The sequence below is a fragment of the Sphaeramia orbicularis genome, chromosome 14 (genome assembly GCF_902148855.1).
Source record: "Sphaeramia orbicularis chromosome 14, fSphaOr1.1, whole genome shotgun sequence".
In the NCBI taxonomy this organism is placed as follows: Eukaryota; Metazoa; Chordata; class Actinopteri; order Kurtiformes; family Apogonidae; genus Sphaeramia; species Sphaeramia orbicularis.
In genome coordinates, this window is record NC_043970.1 from 7,547,414 (window position 1) to 7,568,813 (window position 21,400).

At 35.4% G+C, this 21,400-nt stretch overlaps 1 long non-coding RNA gene across 3 annotated transcripts; it reads right to left on the bottom strand.

The window, feature by feature from the left end:
- Positions 1-1,947: 1,947 nt before the first annotated feature.
- On the bottom strand, positions 1,948-3,250 carry LOC115432536 (uncharacterized). 3 transcript variants are annotated; one of them, XR_003937225.1, is made up of 4 exons: positions 2,879-3,250; positions 2,625-2,713; positions 2,246-2,357; positions 1,948-2,155 (listed from the first exon to the last, which is right to left on the bottom strand). It is a non-coding gene; the product is annotated as an uncharacterized LOC115432536 (long non-coding RNA). The 3 variants fall into 3 exon arrangements; XR_003937224.1 differs by having other exon boundaries at positions 2,625-3,250; XR_003937223.1 differs by having other exon boundaries at positions 2,246-3,250.
- Between the last annotated feature and the right edge of the window lie 18,150 nt (positions 3,251-21,400).

Genomic DNA, 21,400 nt, shown 5'->3' on the forward strand with positions numbered 1-21,400 from the left:
ACAGCTGACAGTTGACTGTGGAATATTTAGGAGTGAGGAAATTTCACGACTGGATTTGTTGCACAGGTGGCATCCTACCACAGTTCCACGCTGGAATTCACTGAGCTCCTGAGAGCGACCCATTCTTTCACAAATGTTTGTAAAAGCAGTCTGCATGCCTAGGTGCTTGATTTTATACACCTGTGGCCATGGAAGTGATTAGAACACCTGATTCTGATTATTTGGATGGGTGAGCAAATACTTTTGGCAATATAGTGTGTGTGTGTGTGTGTGTGTGTATATATTATGAATTAAGTTTAAAAACTGAGGTTGCCGTATCAGCTGTATAAACTGTAGTGGCACTGCTTTTCTATCTGTAGGAATCTATAAACAAAACACCATCTGGTGAACATCACCTGCTTGAGATTTCTTCTGGTAACCTATTGGGAGTCTAGTTGGCTGTTTTGTAGAATAATTTTTTGGACACTGGATTTCTGCTTCTATTCTGCTGGAGTCTTAGGCATACTGATCATAAGTGGGATGTTTTTTGGCTGATTATTGGTCTTGTTTACTAAGCCACCATAGCTGAATCTGAATTAAACATTTAGCCACAAACTGTATTCAAGTAAAAGTAACGTTATGCCATAATAATATTCAGGTGTCCAGATTTTACGAAACATGAAAAGGTAAATATCAACTTTTTTTTACCTGGAAAAAAAAAGAAAAGGAAATCTTTATATTTTCAGTAGACAGTAAGAACCCAATCGGACTAATGAATCAGGTATTTGTCACAGTTTATCAAAGATGCTTCTGTAGTTCTAACTTCCATACTTCCTTATTCAAACCTACTAGACTAGGAGTGTCAAACTCAATTTAGTTCAGGGGCCACATTTGACCAATAAGATCTCAAGTGGGGCAGACAATAAAATGAATTATGTTATGAAGCATAACATTTTAATTTTTCAGTCAACATTAACAGTCTAAATCAGGGGTGTCAAACTCATTTTAGTTCAGGGGCCGCATTCACCCCAGTTTGATCTCCAGTGGGCCGGACGAGTAAAATAATAACAGTGAAAAAAGTAAAATTAGATTATGATCAGGTTTACATCTACAAAGTTTTCTTAAGAATCTGAATAACATCAACAACTTGAATTGTCTTAAGAAAAACAAGTGCATTTTAACAATATTCCACCTTGGTTTATCAGTTTATCATTTACACATGTGCATTAAAATTGCACAAAAACATTTAGTAACAGGCAGAATATTGGTAAAATTGCATTTACTTTTCTTGAAACATTTCCGTTTGTTCATATTTGTTGAGGTTATTCACATTTTTTGTAAAAGTAGAGTTTGGTAATGTAAACATTTTCATGTAATTTTACTTTTTTTACACCAAAAAAACAAAGGGAAAATTTGGGGTTGTCATTATTTATAGGTTATAATGATAATATTTTAATGGTTCTGACCCACTTGTAATCTAATTGGTCTGTATGTGTCTGTATATGGAACCTGAATTAAAATGATTTTGACACCATTGATTGTTAATATCTTTGGTGTAATTTTTGCATTTCACAAATCCATCCCGTGGGCTGGTGTTCTGTCGAGTTGAGCTGCTCCGTCGAAGTAAGCTACCAGTAGCTTACTTCAACAGCGACGTCTATCGATTGACGCTACCCCGTCGAAACATGCTACCTTACGTTTCGACATGCCTATTTGAAAATGAAAAATTGTTTCTACTGTAGAAAAACACCATTATTTACTTATTCATATGAATATGGGGAAAGGATGCTCATTTTGACAGGCTTTCATGACGTCTATTAAATACAGCTCCCACTATAGAAACACCATTATATACTTATTTATATGAATATAGGTAAAGGAAGCTCATTTCGACAGGCTCATAACATCTATTAAATAAAGCTCCCACTGGTTTAAACCAAACTCTCAAGCCAATTTACAGAAACAGAGAGGAGGACATAAAGACAGCTTTATTTGATAAATACAATTTTTTTTAGAGAGACAGAGAGAGAGGATGGCTTCATGATGGTTGATTTCTTTGTTATAGACCTCCACCCTCTAGGAGGGCACATGCTACATCCCATCGAGCCTTTGAAACATCAGCAGGATGGGTCTGGGTGGTCTCGATGTCTCCACGGCTAAGAAAGTCCTCTGCAAACTGCAAAATGGCATTTTAGGCATTCAGTTACACGACTGGCTAACAAAGAGCAAAAACTTAACTACAAACATTCTTAATTAAAATATTTACCTTTAACACCAAAATCCCACAGCTACTGCTGTATTGCTGGTGGTTGTGGTTAACAGTTTTTACACTCCATTTATGTCCATGGACATCACGGCCTGCCATCCTCAAGAAGTTCCTAATTATTGTTTAAATAGCATAACAAACATATGCAATACATGAGGCACATTCTCATCACATAAGAAAGACCAAGAGCTCTGATGTGACACTTTCAGTTTGTTGTCTTTTGTGTTTGTACAATGTAAGTCTTATTATATGCTGAATGTCTATCTCCAATACATAATAATAAAAAAAAAAAAAAATCAAAACAAGAGCTTCAAACTTTGTACTTTCATCTAAACATTTGACCTATGTTATTAAAGTTCAAACTTTCAAAAGTCATTACCTCCAGTTTCATAGGATTTTGTGTTTATACTTGTCTTCGTTACCCAGTGGATCGACAAGTAGTAGTGTCCTTTCTGACATGTTGACAATCTATAAATGTTTAGTAGATTCATGTTATTCCATCACACTATGACATATGTATGTAGCAAACCCTTTTATGAGAATAGACTTCTGTTGCATCAGGTCAACTGAAATGCATATATACACAATACATGCCAGAAATAGGTTTGAAGAAAATATAAGAAAGCCACTAACCACTAAAATCCAATGAGCGCCTACACTGACAGGACAAATCCACCTATCTTCCACTGGAAATTTCATCTGAAAAATGGGTTTCATACCAAATTATTGTTAATTCAGGTTACTGGTGTGAAGTAATAAAGCTGGATAATAACAAACAAATAGATTACGTTTCTAAGCGGCTGAAATCTTCCAGAAAACAAACTTCCAGCAGTCACAGCAGAGAGCTGATGAATGGGTTCCTATTAAAAAAGAAAGTGTTCTTTGTACTGTGGTGGAAAAATTTACTTTTTATATTTTATACTCTTTATATTTTATACTGTTAGTACATCTTCTTTTAATGCTGAGTCATTATTCATTATGTGTGATGTTTACCACTCTGTAACACCCCCAACCCAGGAACGGAGTTCTTGCCTTGAGTTAAAACCCAAACACCTAAATGTCTGAATGTGTAGATAGAGAATGGCGCCTGCACTCCAGATTGGATCCAAGCAAGGTTAGAGTGGAGAGGTCATCATGACCTCTTCACGGAGCAGAGAAGGAGTAGTATGGGGTGGTACGATGTACGTAAGGAATTACATCATAGTTTGAGGGGGTTGGATTTGGTTCTATATAATCTTTAGTTTTCTCTTGTTTAATCAGACTTCACTTACAGAGTTTCTCTGTGATTGACTTCTCAATAAATGCATTTATTTATTTTAACTCTAACTTTCTCTCCTCCTCTTTGTGTGTGTGGGTTATCAGTTGAACATTTCCATAACAGTACCCAAGAGACCAAGTGGACAAGGATGGAGAATCAAAGCTGTTATCCTTCCTCATTACAAGCATATATTTATTCAGCTCTCCCTATTTCTAAGTTAAAGTTTAAGAACCCAGTAGTCTCTCACACAATTACAATCTGGTCTCAAATAAGGAAGTATCATGGATGGGATAGTACTTCTTTATTAACTCCATTGATAAATAACCACATGTTTACACCATCCCTTTCAAACCAATTCTACCAGTGGAATCTCAAAGGAATAAATTCTATAAAAGATTTATTTATAAATAAGGTCTTCCCTACATTCCATCAGCTACGAGAACACTACAACATAGATAAAAGAGACTTTTTCAAATATTTACAGCTCCGAAGCTTTGTAAAAGCTATATTTCCGTCCTTTCCTGATCAGCCTCCTGATTCCATAATGGATATGTCACAGTAGAGATTGAAATCCAGTAGGATTCCTAATCCTACTGGATACATTGATACATTGTTTTTGACTGATCCTTTTAAAAAAGGTACGATAGCTAAAATTCACAACATGCTGTCACAGTTGGACTGTACTACCACACTGGATCATTTAAAAAGGGCTTGGCAAGAGGATTTGGGTGTAGACATTGAATACAATCAATGGTTAAAAACCCAAGAACAAGTTCACTCCTCCTCTGTATGCATCAGACACGGTCTTTTGCAATTCAAGATTCTACACAGACTTCATTTATCAAAGCTGAAACTATCAAAGATGTTTCCCTCGGTAAACCCCTCCTGTGACAGATATAAACAGGGGCCGGCCTCACTAGCACATATGTTTTGGAACTGTCCTTGTGTCAAAATATACTGGACCAAGATATTTCAGACTTTATCCGAAATCTTAAAAAAACAACTTAAACCAGATCCGGTTTTTGCTTTGTTTGGTGTGAAGCCGGCTGCTGTAGAACTTTCCAATAACCAAAACAATATGATATGTTTTGTGGTGTTGCTAGCGCGAAGATTAATCCTATTAAATTGGAAACAAAAAACTCCCCCCGCCCATTCAGCCTTAATGAGAGAAGTAATGAAACACAACTGGAAAAAATTAAATTTTCATTAAAAGGGAAATTAAATGCATTCCACTTAACATGGCAACCTTTCATTGATTATTTTAATAATGCAAATGTGTAAACAACTTAGGATTGGCGATATATGATGTCCTCAGTTTGGTTTTTGATGCTCATTGTTTACTGTTGTTTGTGTGCTTTTTGTTTTACTGCGTGTTCTCATTTTTCTTTGCATTGAGCGCAATGATTGTATATGAACACGTCTTTGTTACTATATGAAAAACCTCAATAAAGAGAATTAAAAAAAAAAAAAAAGAAAGTGTTTAACACTAAATTGTACTTCAGAGAACATTACAAAAATGCATTGAAAACACTATAATTTTATGTCCAGAACTTGCCTACTGTTTTTCAGTAAGGATGTGAATGTATGCATCAATAACCTGTGGAGCAAAAACAAACAAACCAAAAAAAATCAGTAATAGGGGAAAAAAATACTTCCTTTGATAAATACTTTGAATTGTCAGCACTTACATCATCAGACAGCCATTCTGTCCCTTACAATGTACAGAAAGATGTATCATATAGTTTATACGGACCAACAACAGCCTCCTCTTTGCCTTGATACTCTGCAGCCCACAATCTTTTAACTGAAAACACAACATTAATGTTAAATCAGAAAAACCTATTACATTTTTGGCAAAGTCTTTATCACATTACTTGACCAGGCAAATGACCAACAGGTCAGAACTCAGTTACAGTTTGAACAGGCCATACCCCCATCATGCCCATAAACTGGGGTAGGCCTGACAAATGATCAACAGGTCAGAACTCAGTTACAGTTTGAACGGACTATACCCCCATCATGCCCATAAACTGGGGTAGGCCTGAAAAATGACCAATAGGTCAGAACTCAGTTACAGTTTGAATGGGCCATACCCCCATCATGCCCATAAACTGGGGTAGGCCAGGCAAATGACCAACAGGTCAGAACTCAGTTACGACTGTACAACCTCTGTCTTCAACACTGTCGTCTTTGAATGAGGAGTCTTGTAGTTGCTTGAGGATATTTGTTACAAATACAGATAGTAAACATTCATGTGAAATAATGCACTGTAAAGACAACCCCATAAATGAGCAATGTATGGGAGAAACAGCTATAAAAAAAAAAAGGGCGTTACATTCAGTAACAGATGTATGAATGCTACAAAAAGTATTATACTGAAGGCAGGCACCATGTGGGCTACAAAAGCATTTTATACAAGGCTGGTGTAAGTAGACTACAAGAACGTTAAATTCAAGATAGAAATAGGCTTTTAAAGGTATTGGTTTTGCTTTTACCATTATTACCTCTCTGGGGGGGGCAACCTTAATAACTGTAGGCCTCTCTGGGATGTGATGTGATTCCTCACTGAGGACTGGAGAATCTGGGCTACAGGGATAAAAAAAATAATAATCACACCATAAAAGATAATCGATTACACTGGGTTACAAAAAAATGTTTTTTGCAAGTTGTCTAGGTTTTTTCAACTGAATTAGGACCATTTTGCACCGCTAAATCCAAAAATGACATCTGTTTTTCTCAATCAGGTCAGGTTTTTTTGCTAATTTGATTTTGAAAAATTTGATCTTCTCACAAAATGGATTACATTTTTGTGACTTTATCAGTTGATTTTTTTATATAGTTCTCACCCAAAATAGGTTTTAAGAGAAAAAAAAATCATTTTCTAACAGGATTCCTGTTAGGTACAATGGTGTATTCACCGCAGATGTAGCAGAATACGTCAGGCTTATTTTTGCAAGATCTTCTAGTCAAAGCCATTTCATTCACCTGTAATATTAAAAAAAAAACATTAATCATAAATTGGCAAAAGTAAAATCTTCAGAACTCGTTTATTGCAAGAAATATGAAAGAATTTTGTATCATATGATGTGAAAATGCCCATAAATGTAAGCAAAAATGTTAAAAAGCCAATATGTAGCATAGTTCAGAAAGTTGACCTGATTGAGCAAAATTAATGTGATTTTTGGATTCAGCACACCAAAATCATCCTAAATCAGCTCAAAAAACTTAAACAATAAATTTGTTGTTGACCAGTGTTATGCAAAAGCATTGAAAGGGCAGGTAGAGTAGTCTTGTCAATGTGTCCTTTAAGCAACAGACTGAAACCCAAATGGCTCTCAACAATAAGCTGAATATGTATGAACTGGTATTAATGTGATGAAATCAACAGTAAGGTACTTACCTTTTGTCGCACTTGATGCCATGGGGGTGTAGTCTCATGACGGTGGAGTGAGTGAACAGACTCAAAAACAGAATTATAAATTATATTATCTTCCTCTCTGTGTCAAACCAAATTCCTGAACAACCATGCTGATTGGTTGGTTAGCAGGTCAGTGCACGGACATCCTCTGCAAATGACATTTACGAAGACAGATGATCTTAAGGAATGAGCCTAATGGACTTAAAAAATGCTTCCTCAGCTATTGACCTCTGTTCTTCATCAAGAGCCATTTCCTCTCTGACATAGTAAATTGAGGACTCATAAACTTGTGCTTACACTTTGCTGACTTTGTCCTCTCAACATCTGTGTTTTATCATGTTGCTCATCCAGAGGTGAAGATGAACCCAGAAGAAGAAATAGACTGAATGACAAAATCACTATATGTGCCATGTTAATAATGTATTACATTATGTGTTAATGTTGATTAACTCAGCACGTTAACTCTTTTATGCACGTAATACTTAAACCATTTGCCTGACCTGTGGTTTCACATATGTGTGTCCTGATCATGTTCACGGTGAATTATGTGAAAGTAAGAGTATCACTGCTTATAGCATGTCTGAATAATCATGCTATTATTTTACTGATGCTTAAGTGAGGTTACAGGTGATGTATAAAGTTTGAGTGATCTTATTTAAGGATCTTATTGAAGGATGCAAAGTTTTCTTACAAGGCTGCACAACGTCCTCTCCCCCTCTGTCTTCCCAAGAGGGAAGAGAAACGTGATACTTTGAGATATGTAAATGACATACAAAGGACTTTGAATTCCCGCCGAAAACAGACAAAGAAGGCAACGCCCCAAGGCATCGATGACTCATCAATATGCACGAGGAAGGCATGCCGAGTTGGTTTTTGGACAAACTATAAAAGTAAATGAAACTAACTTTTCAACAGAGTCTTTCCCATCTCCCCGGCTCTCACAAAGCAGAGCAGAGTCTTCTCCACCTCTCCCGGGCTCTCACCTAAGAGCAGAGAGTTTTCTCCACCTCTTCTGGGCTCTCACCTACACAAAGAGTCTTGACCATCTCCTTGGCTCTCAGAGCTGTTCCATCTTCTAAGCTCTCCAAAGAGCTTTATCATCTTCGCTGTTCTCCACTTCTCCTGGCGAGCTTTCCAGAACCAGCCGCCAGAGCCAGCTGTGAATCTCTTCCAGCCAGCAGAACTTCAGACCTTCAGAACTTCAGACCTCCAGACCTTCAGGCCTCCAGCGCAAGCACGTTGCTTCACAGCCTGTTCCTGCTTCGAACTACGTCAGAAGACTTCATCCATCCGCCGTCAAGGCCTCTCCAGCCTGCATCCTTCAGAAGGCCTCTAACTTGTAAGAAAACTTGCTCCTGATTTATCTGAGTTGGTGTTATTCCAATTTAAGTAGGTTTACCTCAGCGTAACCTCACTAACGTTATAATATCTTGAATATAGCTATCTGCCAACTTAATCTACATATTCTCCTGTCCATAATCTCCTGCTCCTTTTATCGTATTTGTCTCTTGTCTCTATGTTATTTGTGTGTCTTAGTTAGTTAATAAATTATTCATATGTGTATAAATCCATTGCCTCAGTTGTGCTCTGTGTACTATTTTTCACACTCGGGTTCATCTGTGGAGTCCACGAACTATCACCTTTGCAAGATTTCTAAATTATTGTTTTGGGTTGATTTAAGTTTAAGCTTAGTTATAAATCTATAATTAAATTACTCAATAAATCAACACTCAATTAAATAATTTGGGATCCTATTCTTGCTACAGGGGGTTTTGTCATCTCTGAGAACTTGGCCTTCAACTGGGAGGCTCCTTTTATAAGGTTTTATGCGGTCTACACTGTATCGGTTCTTTAACGTAACCCCTTCCAAACTGGACAGTGTAACCTGCTTGCCAGTTATGTCCTTAATGACATACGGTCCAGAAAAATCAGGCTCCATTCTTCCTCCTTTTCTTCCTCACTTCCTCATATTGTAAAGAAGTACCTCCTGTCCAGTACAATAAAATATGTTCTTGTACTTCTTCATAGCTCACTTCTCATAGGCCTGTTTCTGTTTCTCCTGAGACTTGGAGATGTTTTCTGTTGTTGTTTTGTTCACAGTCTCCATTGACATCTTTTTCTTCTCTAAGTAAGAGCAGTAAGTGTTCTCCTCAGCCATCAATATTGTGGAAAGCTGTAGTAAAAAAAAAAATATTGTATTCAATAAAACTACTGATAAACAAGCCATTACAATTGTTTCTACAGTCTTTTAAAAATATACTCACCGGCATGTCAACAGGAACTTCAGAGGGGAAAACTGCCTCCCTCCCGTACATCAGTAAAAAAGGGGAGTGTTTTGTACTTGTGTGGACCTTGGACCTTAATGAAAATAATGTTGCCTCCAAGAACACATCCCAATTGTTCAGCTGATCATTTACCAGTTTTGTAAGAGCTCTAAGAAGTACAAGGGTACAAATACAAATATTAATTTAAGAACGCCAACTTAAGTCTGTTCCAAATGTGCAGGAGCTCAAGTGCATGCATGTGTTAAGTGAATTGTGGACACACAACTGTATGTGTTAGAAGGGAGTGCTGATAAATCAATGTGTGGAGTGTTTGTGTGAATATAATATGTTGGGGGTGAGGGTACAGAGAGAGATACACATATGTAGGTGCAAGGTTGGAAATAAACAACTTGCCGTTTTATGTTGTCATTGGTTTTCTCATCCAGGCCATTTGTCTGAGGATGATATGCAGCTGTAACGCTCCTTTCAATCCGCAGGATGGCACAGAGGCTGTTGTTGAGCTGAAACATCATAACAGATTAAAGACTATTAAATAAGAACAATTCCTGAATCCCATTTCCAATTGACTGTCCTCTGCCCCTCACTCCAGTAAGTACTGGCTAGTTAACAAATGAATTGTTATTGCACACATCTGAGCCTTTGTTTATGTGTTGCTATGTATTTACATTTCTGAAAACTGCAAAATAAAATATTATTATTATTATTCACGTACCTCATTCACAAATTCTCTTCCCTAATCAGAAAGAATTATTTTGGGGCACCCACGCCTATAAATAATAGAGCAGATGTGTTGTGCCACTTCAATGGCAGTTTTGGTTCTTAACGGAAATGCCTCAACCCACTTTGAGAAGTAGTCGGTGGCTGTGAGGATGTACTGATAGCCATCCTCAGTTTTTGGGAGACGTCCCGTCAGGTCTATTCCAACCAACTCCCAGACAGCAGACACCTACAAAAGCAAATCAAATCATGGAGTTAGACGAAGATACGTACTTTTATTCACCTGTGTGAAGATTGATTAATGCATGTAATAAACACCAGAATTATCTTTAGCTGTTTTTTTGTTTACACCACAATAGCACTGTAAAAATATACCTTTATGCTTTGTAATGGCTGTGTAGCAGCCAAAGATTTGCCAGTCCTCTGGCATCCGTCGCATTCCAAGACCTTAAAGAAAACAGCTGTTATTTGTCATGATAAACAAGTCAAATTAATAATGTCCTAACCTAACTGGTTGAACAAAATTAGTTCATAACAAGATACAGAAGTAAAACACATACCCATCTGTCAATATCAACTGACATGCCATGCCAGTAAAATCTGGAACATATTGCTGCTCTTGTTTTAACTATCCCTGTGTGCCCGCCAATTGCAGATGTGTGAAATTCACTGAAAAGTGATCTTGCTTTTCCTGGGGATTGGATGACCTTTCTATTCCCAAAGAAGAGCTGTCCTTCTGTAGGGAACATTCATAAAGTGCATATAAACAAAAGACATTTTACCAAAACGTAGATATATTTGAACACAGCTTTGCCTACTCACCTTTCAGTGCAAACTTTTCTGCATATCGTCTTAAACTTAATTTTTGTGATTTATTATACCCATCTGGGTATTTCCCCCCAGACAGGTAATCCACAATCTCTTTGCATCTCTTCTCCATACTTATAAGTCTTCACCAACTGTAGAAACTGTAAAACACAAGACAAAACTATTTTTATTTTTTTTTTGTAAAACCCACACTTTTATACACATACACCCACAAAAGTTAGAGATTTGCATGTGATAAATGAAAAATAAGACAGACAAAACAAAGCCTACCCCTCGCATGTATTTCGCCCATTTTTAGTAAAGATTGTAAGGGAAGATTTCTAGAAAATCATTTTAAAAATTTAACTTTGACCTACTTTTCCCAAAATGTAATTACATCTATTCTGGGTCACTGGCAATCTAAAAACCCAATTTGGTATGAATTCAACCGACAGTTTTGCTGCTAAAGTGTTAACAAACAAACAAACAAACCGAACCAAAAACAACACCCCTTGGCTCCAATTCGGGGGGAGGGGTAGCAAGGGAACAAGGTATGCAGGAATTTCTCCAGTATGGAATTTCTTTTGTTTTCCAAACCTAGCTTACTCGTCGCGTGTATGGAATCATACCTTAATTCACATAAGTGTGGGTAGTCACAGGAATAGTTAACATAGATTTTGTCACTCAAATGGTAGGCTACCATTTAATAATCTAAACGCCATTAATACCCAGGTGACCCAATGTACTTAACGCTAATATGTGCTAATGTCAACTTCCTTACGCTATTATCATGTAACGTCAATATTGTACGTCAATCTTTCGTGCACATGTAATTAATTGAATACATGGTTACTTGCGAAATGGCACTATAAAAGAAATTTACTTTCAAAATACTACTCACCAACAGCGCCAGCATCGAAGTCAACTCCACTTCTTGATGGAGTAGCTTATATCGATGGGCATTTAAACAGTGAAAACATTTGGGAGTCATGGGCATGCGTGCGCATGCTCAGTAGCGCTAGGTAGCTCAACTTGACAGGTAGGGTGGCTCGACAGGACACCGGATTGGACCCTTTGGTGGGCCGGATTTGGCCCCCGGGCTGCATGTTTGACAACTGTGGTCTAAATGGACCAAAAAGAGACAATAGAGAAAACTGTCAATGGCAATGGGAGGGGCTTATATTCAGTGTGGTATTATGTTTAAGGCTAAGAACAATACATGCTTTCACGTCAATCTCCAGTAACACCAGCAAAAGTTGATAGATTTATCAGTAATTACTTTTTGATAAAGAGTCTCTAGAGGGGTCAAAAAATGGTGGAAAACACTGTTAATTCACTGGAAAATAAACTTACCTTGCCGCAATGAAGAACACAGGGCCTTCAATCCACAATAGGCCCTTTCCCACCAAAAGGCCCAGGAACTTTATTACCCGGAACTTATTTACCAGGAACTTTTTGGGGTAAAAGAGCTCCTGGTAACTGCGTTTCCACCGCATCCAAAAGTTCAGGGTAATTTATTCAAATCAGGTTGATGATGTATGAGGGAGCAGTAACAGGAACTGTAATCCAGTTCATGTACATTCACAAACTAACCTCTAGCACAATAAAATGACACAGTACTGTAAGTGGACGGGTTGGGTTTAACGTTTTACTGGTTGTTGAATCACTTAATCCATCTGGAATACATTTTAAATGAAGTTAACCATCATACCTTAATTTGTATTTAAAAATGGTAGAACATGTATTTTCAACTTCTCACTCCTTAAACTAAATCACATCTAACTTTATGTGTGATGGATGGTTCTGTTTCATTTCCATTGTTTTACAGATTTAGTCCAGGTTCAACCCTAAAGTCAGATGGATTTACTCAAATGCCTGCATTTAATTTGACAGCATATTACTTAAAAAAGTACTTATACTCCACTCATATTTTGATGCCTTGTAAATGAACAGACAGTATTAGGTTACTTTTTTTTTTTTTATTAAAAATTGAAACAAAACAAAGGTGCCTTGAGATTGAAAGGGATATAAACACGTGTGAAAGGTTCAGGCTTTTGAACCAGTGTGTGGTCCAGCTGGTCCTGGACAGCCGGTCTGGAACTCCATGGTCCCGGTCCCTTTTCACTTTCCTACAGGAAAAGTAATAAAAATGCTAAAATGAATAACAGAACACATGATGACAGATTCCGACCAGTGTGATTTGACATGTCGAACGTCTGACCTGGACCGCTGTAAACAGCAGTAGACAGAGGACCAGAGCACAAATGAGCCACAGGTTCGGAAAAAGAAGCGAGTCCGTCGGGTCCATTTCAGGTGGAAATCACAAACATACAGAATAAATCAGTGTTCCGCTCACAGCACCAACATGAATACATCCAGTTCTGTGATTTAGGTTTAGCGTCAGACTGTTGACCAGTTGGTATTAGGTTAATCAGACTTCACTTTTGACTAAACAGCTGATGTGCCTCTGACTACTGTTACAGCATGGAACCAACTAAACAGTGAATATTTATATGATATACATACTATTGGTTTGTTCGACAGTCAGATCCACTGCGACCGTTGTGGTCCTTTAGTTTCTTTTAATCCTGCATTAATTTCTCTCCTCTTTTCGTATTTCTTTAGGTGTGTCTTATATTTGGCTCCGACGGCTTTTACTCGAACCTTGCTCGTTTTGTGTTGGCGATTCAAAGTCCGTCTGAATTTCCTCATCGTCCGTCCACTTGTTGTAGCTTCTCTTTTGGTCCATTTTCCGAATTATCAAAATGCAAAGCTTGTGGAAATTACATGAATTAAGTATTGGCGGTGAACAGAATGCGGAAATGCTGCTAGTGTAGCCCACCACTCAGTGTTCTCCAGCACACAGCTCTGCCCCTTAAAGTTCCTGGTAATCTGGAAAGTACTACCTCCCTACCAGGAACTTCTTCGGGGTAAATTCAGGGCCAGGGGAAAGTCATTTACCCGGGTAATTTTCGGGGGAAACGCACCAGGAACTTTGAAAGTTCAGGGTAATACAGAAAGTTCCTGCAAAAGTTCCTGCATAAGTTCCTGCAGTGGGAAAGGGCCTAATAATAGTCCATCTATATAAAATGATCTCGCGGGCCGGATATAATCAAACGCAAGGCCCGCAGGCCACATCCGGCCTGACACATATGGTTTAGACAGTATTGAAGCCAAAGCTGTCACTCATCTCCCTCTTTCTGACAGTCAGTGGGCGGAACCCCTGTGACTTCTGCTTTTTTTTTTCCGGAAAACACTATCTCGTAAACTCAGAAAAACTGAGCTTTTCTTTTTCTTTCCGGAAAACAGTATCTTGCAAACTCAGAAAAACAGAGCTTTTTTTTTTTCCGGAAAACAGTATCTCGTAAACTCAGAAAAACAGAGCTTTTTTTTTTTTTTTTTTTTTTTCGGAAAACAGTATCTCATAAACTCAGAAAAAAAGAGCTTTTTTTTCCCGGAAAACAGTATCTCGTAAACTCAGAAAAACAGAGCTTTTTTTTTTTCTTCTGGAAAACAGTATCTCGTAAACTCAGAAAAACAGAGCTTTTTTTTTCTGGAAAACAGTATCTCGTAAACTCAGAAAAATGGAGCTTTTTTTTTTCTTTCCGGAAAACAGTATCTTGTAAACTCAGAAAAACAGAGCTTTTTTTTTTCCGGAAAACAGTATCTCGTAAACTCAGAAAAACAGAGCTTTTTTTTCGGAAAACAGTATCTCATAAACTCAGAAAAACAGAGCTTTTTTTTTTTTCCGGAAAACAGTATCTCGTAAACTCAGAAAAACAGAGCTTTTTTTTTTTTTTTTTCAGGAAACAGTATCTCATAAACTCAGAAAAACAGAGGTTTTTTTTTTTTTTTTCCGGAAAACAGTATCTCGTAAACTCAGAAAAACTGAGCTTTTTTTTTTCTTTCCGGAAAACAGTATCTTGCAAACTCAGAAAAACAGAGCTTTTTTTTCCGGAAAACAGTATCTCGTAAACTCAGAAAAACAGAGCTTTTTTTTTTTTTTTTTTTTCGGAAAACAGTATCTCATAAACTCAGAAAAACAGAGCTTTTTTTTTTTTTTTTTTTTTTCCGGAAAACAGTATCTCGTAAACTCAGAAAAATAGAGCTTTTTTTTTTTTCTTCTGGAAAACAGTATCTCGTAAACTCAGAAAAACAGAGCTTTTTTTTTCCGGAAAACAGTATCTCGTAAACTCAGAAAAACAGAGCTTTTTTTTTTGTTTTTTTTTCAGGAAACAGTATCTCATAAACTTAGAAAAACAGCGCCGATTTTTTTTAAACTTATTTTTTCTCGTAATTATGAGATAATTATCTCATTAATTCAGAAAAACAGAGCTTTTTTTTTTTCCGGAAAACAGTATCTCGTAAACTCAGAAAAATAGAGCTTTTTTTTTTTCTTCTGGAAAACAGTATCTCGTAAACTCAGAAAAACAGAGCTTTTTTTCCCGGAAAACAGTATCTCGTAAACTCAGAAAAACAGAGCTTTTTTTTTCTTTTTCCGGAAAACAGTATCTCGTAAACTCAGAAAAACAGAGCTTTTTTTTTTTTTTTTTCCGGAAAACAGTATCTCGTAAACTCAGAAAAACGGAGCTTTTTTTTTTCTTTCCGGAAAACAGTATCTTGTAAACTCAGAAAAAAAGAGCTTTTTTTTTCCGGAAAACAGTATCTCGTAAACTCAGAAAAACAGAGCTTTTTTTTTTTTTTTTTCAGGAAACAGTATCTCATAAACTCAGAAAAACAGAGGGTTTTTTTTTTCCGGAAAACAGTATCTCGTAAACTCAGAAAAATGGAGCTTTTTTTTTTCTTTCCGGAAAACAGTATCTTGTAAACTCAGAAAAACAGAGCTTTTTTTTCCCGGAAAACAGTATCTCGTAAACTCAGAAAAACAGAGCTTTTTTTTTTTTCGGAAAACAGTATCTCATAAACTCAGAAAAACAGAGCTTTTTTTTTTTTTTTCCGGAAAACAGTATCTCGTAAACTCAGAAAAACTGAGCTTTTTTTTTTTCTTTCCGGAAAACAGTATCTCGTAAACTCAGAAAAACAGAGCTTTTTTTTTCTTCCGGAAAACAGTATCTCGTAAACTCAGAAAAACAGAGCTTTTTTTTTTTTTTTTTCGGAAAACAGTATCTCATAAACTCAGAAAAACAGAGCTTTTTTTTTTTTTTCCGGAAAACAGTATCTCGTAAACTCAGAAAAATAGAGCTTTTTTTTTCTTCTGGAAAACAGTATCTCGTAAACTCAGAAAAACAGAGCTTTTTTTCCCCCCGGAAAACAGTATCTCGTAAACTCAGAAAAACAGAGCTTTTTTTTTTCTTTTTCCGGAAAACAGTATCTCGTAAACCCAGAAAAACAGAGCTTTTTTTTTTTTTTTTTCCGGGAAAACAGTATCTCGTAAACTCAGAAAAACTGAGCTTTTTTTTTTCTTTCCGGAAAACAATATCTTGTAAACTCAGAAAAACAGAGCTTTTTTTTTCCGGAAAACAGTATCTCGTAAACTCAGAAAAACAGAGCTTTTTTTTTTTTCTTCTGGAAAACAGTATCTCGTAAACTCAGAAAAACAGAGGTTTTTTTTTTTTTTCAGGAAACAGTATCTCATAAACTCAGAAAAACAGAGGTTTTTTTTTTTTTTTCCGGTAAAAAGTATCTCATAAACTCAGAAAAACAGAGGTTTTTTTTTTTTTCCGGAAAACAGTATCTCGTAAACTCAGAAAAACTGAGCTTTTTTTTTTCTTTCCGGAAAACAGTATCTTGCAAACTCAGAAAAACAGAGCTTTTTTTTTTCTGGAAAACAGTATCTCGTAAACTCAGAAAAACAGAGCTTTTTTTTTTTTTTTTTTCCGGAAAACAGTATCTCATAAACTCAGAAAAACAGAGCTTTTTTTTTTTTTTTCCGGAAAACAGTATCTCGTAAACTCAGAAAAATAGAGCTTTTTTTTTTTTCTTCTGGAAAACAGTATCTCGTAAACTCAGAAAAACAGAGCTTTTTTCCCCCCGGAAAACAGTATCTCGTAAACTCAGAAAAACAGAGCTTTTTTTTTTTTTTTTTTCAGGAAACAGTATCTCATAAACTCAGAAAAACAGAGTTTGTTTTTTTTTTTCAGGAAACAGTATCTCATAAACTTAGAAAAACAGCGCCGATTTTTTTTAAACTTATTTTTTCTCGTAATTATGAGATAATTATCTCATTAATTCAGAAAAACAGAGCTTTTTTTTTTTTTTTTTTTCGGAAAACAGTATCTCATAAACTCAGAAAAACAGATTTTTTTTTTTTTTTTCCGGAAAACAGTATCTCGTAAACTCAGAAAAACAGAGCTTTTTTTCCCGGAAAACAGTATCTCGTAAACTCAGAAAAACAGAGCTTTTTTTTCTTTTTCCGGAAAACAGTATCTCGTAAACTCAGAAAAACAGAGCTTTTTTTTTTTCTTTTCCGGAAAACAGTATCTCGTAAACTCAGAAAAATGGAGCTTTTTTTTTTCTTTCCGGAAAACAGTATCTTGTAAACTCAGAAAAAAAGAGCTTTTTTTTTTCCGGAAAACAGTATCTCGTAAACTCAGAAAAACAGAGCTTTTTTTTTTTTCTTCTGGAAAACAGTATCTCGTAAACTCAGAAAAACAGAGCTTTTTTTTTCCGGAAAACAGTATCTCGTAAACTCAGAAAAACAGAGCTTTTTTTTTTTTTTTTTTCAGGAAACAGTGTCTCATAAACTCAGAAAAACAGAGGTTTTTTTTTTTTCCGGAAAACAGTATCTCGTAAACTCAGAAAAATGGAGCTTTTTTTTTTCTTTCCAGCAAACAGTATCTTGTAAACTCAGAAAAACAGAGCTTTTTTTTTTCCGGAAAACAGTATCTCGTAAACTCAGAAAAAAAGAGCTTTTTTTTTTTTTTTTTCGGAAAACAGTATCTCATAAACTCAGAAAAACAGAGCTTTTTTTTTTTTTTCCGGAAAACAGTATCTCGTAAACTCAGAAAAACAGAGCTTTTTTTTTTTTTTTTCCGGAAAACAGTATCTCGTAAACTCAGAAAAACAGAGCTTTTTTTTTTTTTTTCCTGAAAACAGTATCTCGTAAACTCAGAAAAACAGAGCTTTTTTTTTTTTTTTTTCCTGAAAACAGTATCTCGTAAACTCAGAAAAACTGAGCTTTTTTTTTTTTCTTTCCGGAAAACAGTATCTCGTAAACTCAGAAAAACAGAGCTTTTTTTTTTCCGGAAAACAGTATCTCGTAAACTCAGAAAAACAGAGCTTTTTTTTTTTTTTTTTTCGGAAAACAGTATCTCATAAACTCAGAAAAACAGAGCTTTTTTTTTTTTTCCGGAAAACAGTATCTCGTAAACTCAGAAAAATAGAGCTTTTTTTTTTTTCTTCTGGAAAACAGTATCTCGTAAACTCAGAAAAACAGAGCTTTTTTTTCCCGGAAAACAGTATCTCGTAAACTCAGAAAAACAGAGCTTTTTTTTCCGGAAAACAGTATCTCGTAAACCCAGAAAAACAGAGCTTTTTTTTTTTTTCCGGAAAACAGTATCTCGTAAACTCAGAAAAACTGAGCTTTTTTTTTTTCTTTCCGGAAAACAATATCTTGTAAACTCAGAAAAACAGAGCTTTTTTTTTTTTTCCGGAAAACAGTATCTCGTAAACTCAGAAAAACAGAGCTTTTTTTTTTTTCTTCTGGAAAACAGTATCTCGTAAACTCAGAAAAACAGAGTTTTTTTTTTTTTTCCCGGAAAACAGTATCTCGTAAACTCAGAAAAACAGAGCTTTTTTTTTTTTTTTTTCAGGAAACAGTATCTCATAAACTCAGAAAAACAGAGGTTTTTTTTTTTTTCCGGAAAACAGTATCTCGTAAACTCAGAAAAACTGAGCTTTTTTTTTTCTTTCCGGAAAACAGTATCTTGTAAACTCAAAAAAACAGAGCTTTTTTTTTTTCCGGAAAACAGTATCTCGTAAACTCAGAAAAACAGAGCTTTTTTTTTTTCTTTTTTTTTTTTTCGGAAAACAGTATCTCATAAACTCAGAAAAACAGAGCTTTTTTTTTTTTTTTTTCCGGAAAACAGTATCTCGTAAACTCAGAAAAATAGAGCTTTTTTTTTTTCTTCTGGAAAACAGTATCTCGTAAACTCAGAAAAACTGAGCTTTTTTTTTTCCGGAAAACAGTATCTCGCAAACTCAGAAAAACAGAGCTTTTTTTTTTTTTCAGGAAACAGTATCTCATAAACTCAGAAAAACAGAGGTTTTTTTTTTTCAGGAAACAGTATCTCATAAACTTAGAAAAACAGCGCCGATTTTTTTTAAACTTATTTTTTCTCGTAATTATGAGATAATTATCTCATTAATTCAGAAAAACAGAGCCGAAATTATTTTTTTTGTGAATGCAATACGCTTCCGTAGAAACTTACAACTTTGTGTTACACAGTAAGCAAGGATCTGCATTTACTACAGAAACTAGAGTACCGCCTTAAACAAAATATCAGAAACACTTTATAGAGTTAATCAGCATTTATTTATGATGAAGTCATATCTATCACAGTATTGTCAAGAGGAAGATGAGAGACAGCAGATCCAACAATGCAGATGAGCTGAAGGACACTATGAAACCAACCTGGGCTTCCATTCCACCTGAGCAGTACCACAGGCTGGCTGATCACCTCCATGACACCACACACTGATGCAGTAATTCATGTGAAAGGAGGCCCAACCAAGTATTGAGTACATAGAAAAGAAGATACTTTTCAGAAGTCTGACATTTCTATTTAAAATATCCTTTTTTAATAGATTTGATGCAATATTGTCATTTTCTGAGACACAGAATTTTGGGTTTTCATTATCTGTAAGACAAAATCATCAAAGTTTCCAGAAATAAGGCTTCAAATATTTCACTGTATGTCTAATGAGTCTATATAATAATCTATATAATAAATGGGTTTCACTTTCTGAAATGAGTGACAAAAAATATTGAACTTTGTCATGATATTCTAATTTTTTGAGCTGCACTTGTATAATCAGCAAGGGATGGAAACAACAGGAATAAGGCTATAATTTTGTGTAGAGTTACAACTTTTATTCAGTACATTATGTATTACACATATTATATATGTACATACAGGGTGGGGAAGAAAAATTTACAATGAACATTTAGTTGTTTTTTCTCAGCAGGCACTACGTCAATTGTTTTGAAGCCAAACATATATTGATGTTATAATCATACCTAACACTATTATCCATACCTTTTAAGAAACTTTTGCCCATATGAGTAATCAGGAAAGCAAACGTCAAAGAGTGTGTAATTTGCTGAATGCACTCGTCACACCAAAGGAGATTTCAAAAATAGTTGGAGTGTCCATAAAGACTGTTTATAATGTAAAGAAGAGATGACTATGAGCAAAACTATTACGAGAAAGTCTGGAAGATACTATTAAAGAAGAATGGAAGAAGTTGTCACCCGAATATTTGAGGAACACTTGCGCAAGTTTCAGGAAGCGTGTGAAGGCAGTTATTGAGAAAGAAGGAGGAGATAGAATAAAAACATTTTCTATTATGTCAATTTTCTTGTGGCAAATAAATTCTCATGACTTTCAATAAACTAATTGGTCATACACTGTCTTTCAATCCCTGCCTCAAAATATTGTAAATTTTGCTTCCCCACCCTGTATGTTTATGAATGTAACCATGACAACAAAAAAGTTTTATATGATGTAATTAAAAATGTCTGCACTTTGCTTAAGTGTTTTTTTTTATTCAAAACAAAATATAACACAATGTGTAAAGTTAAATGCTATATTTGTCAGTTTCAGATGCCTGTTTGTAAATATGCAGGTGTATTTACAGATTCACTGTTTTCTGTAATTTATGAGGTACACATGTAAATGATAAACTGAGGTATACTGTTGTTAAAATTGCCCTTAGATTGTTCATATATTTTTAGGTTATGCATATTTTTTGTGAAAGGATAGTCGTAACTGTAAACATTTTCATTATGTTTTGGGTTTTTTTTTTGCAATAAAACAAACATAAAAAAAATTGGAATTATCGTTATTTATAAATTCATGTGTTATTATTTTTACTGGTCCAGCCTCCTTGATATAATATTCGTCTGTATGTGGGACTAGAAATACATAATTTTGACGCCCCTGTTCCAAATTAAAAGGTAGAGTTCTATTTGTTGTAATAACAGTAGTTAAAATAGTTGGTGTTACAGCAGTCAGGACAGTGAAAATAATGTGGTATCAGTAAAGTCATTTCCATGCCGAAGAGCAGAAAATGCGTTTGTTTGTTTGTTTGTTTGTTTGTTTTTACCTTTATTGCCTGTTGGTCATGCAATAATCCCAAAACTCAACCTATTTTATGTTTTATAGTGAAATTAACAATCTCCACTTAATTTAGCAAGTACTTGAATTGAAAAACACAAATGATTAATTTTTTGATGTATCTGTATGTAGATTTGGCTGTTAGGGGATTACAAAGTTGATTTGGTAAAGGAATTTGGCCTGTTTTAATGTTTGTGTTACATACTGTGTTTATACTGTGTATATACTGTATTGCATATTTATTTCAGTGTGCAGATGTGTATTTTTTTTCAGTGTACAGACGTGTATTTCTTTCAGTGTGCAGACATGTGGGCTGTATTCTACCTTTGAATGTGTATTTATTCTTCTGTTCTATCATATGTTTTGGTTCTG